Source organism: Octodon degus, unplaced genomic scaffold (assembly GCF_000260255.1).
Source record: "Octodon degus isolate 3935 unplaced genomic scaffold, OctDeg1.0 scaffold00030, whole genome shotgun sequence".
Taxonomy (NCBI): domain Eukaryota; kingdom Metazoa; phylum Chordata; class Mammalia; order Rodentia; family Octodontidae; genus Octodon; species Octodon degus.
Genome location: NW_004524606.1, coordinates 11,065,154 through 11,065,842, shown reverse-complemented (window position 1 = coordinate 11,065,842; position 689 = coordinate 11,065,154).

The following is a 689-nucleotide window of genomic DNA, read 5'->3' as shown; positions in this document are numbered from 1 at the left end:
CCAGCCCAGAGCGCGTGCGCGGCGGAGGCGTGGCGTCAAGGCGCGTGGGCGGAGTCGCGCGGAGCAGCCGCGGGGCCTGGGGGGGCGCGAGCTGCGGCGAAGCCCTGCCCTCCGCCGGCTTTGTGCGCTGGGCTCAGCTCTGAGCCTCTCTGAGCCGCGTTTTCCCGCTCGTGTAGTGGCTGCGTGAGCCGAGTGACGTGTGTAAAGGTCACGTTCCGACTACGCACGGAAAACACTACTTGGTATTGCTCAGCCACCCTCCACACCTGAACCCGGCCGCCCCGCGGAGAGAGGCGGACTGCGAAGGGATTAAAAGCCAGAGCTGAGCCAGGGAGGCGGCTCAGTAGAATTAAGCGCTTGCCAAGGGCCTGAGTCAAACCCCGGTTCTGCCAAAAAAAAAAAAAGGTTAAATCTTTTCGCACAGATTCAAATCCAACTCAACTTCTTTCTCTGAGTTCCCTTGCATTAGTTCACCCAAATTCATGGAGTCTCGTTTTTCTTATTTATGAAATAGTGTAAAGAACAGCCCTGAGGACTGCATTCAAGCGGTGCATATGAAATACCTGGCTTGAGGGGCCAAGATATAGGTCAGAGGCATAAGCACCTACCTGGCAAAAGTAAGGTACTGAGTTTGATCCTCAGTACCGCCAAAAAAAGGGGGCGGAGGAGGAGAAATAGGTATTATGGTG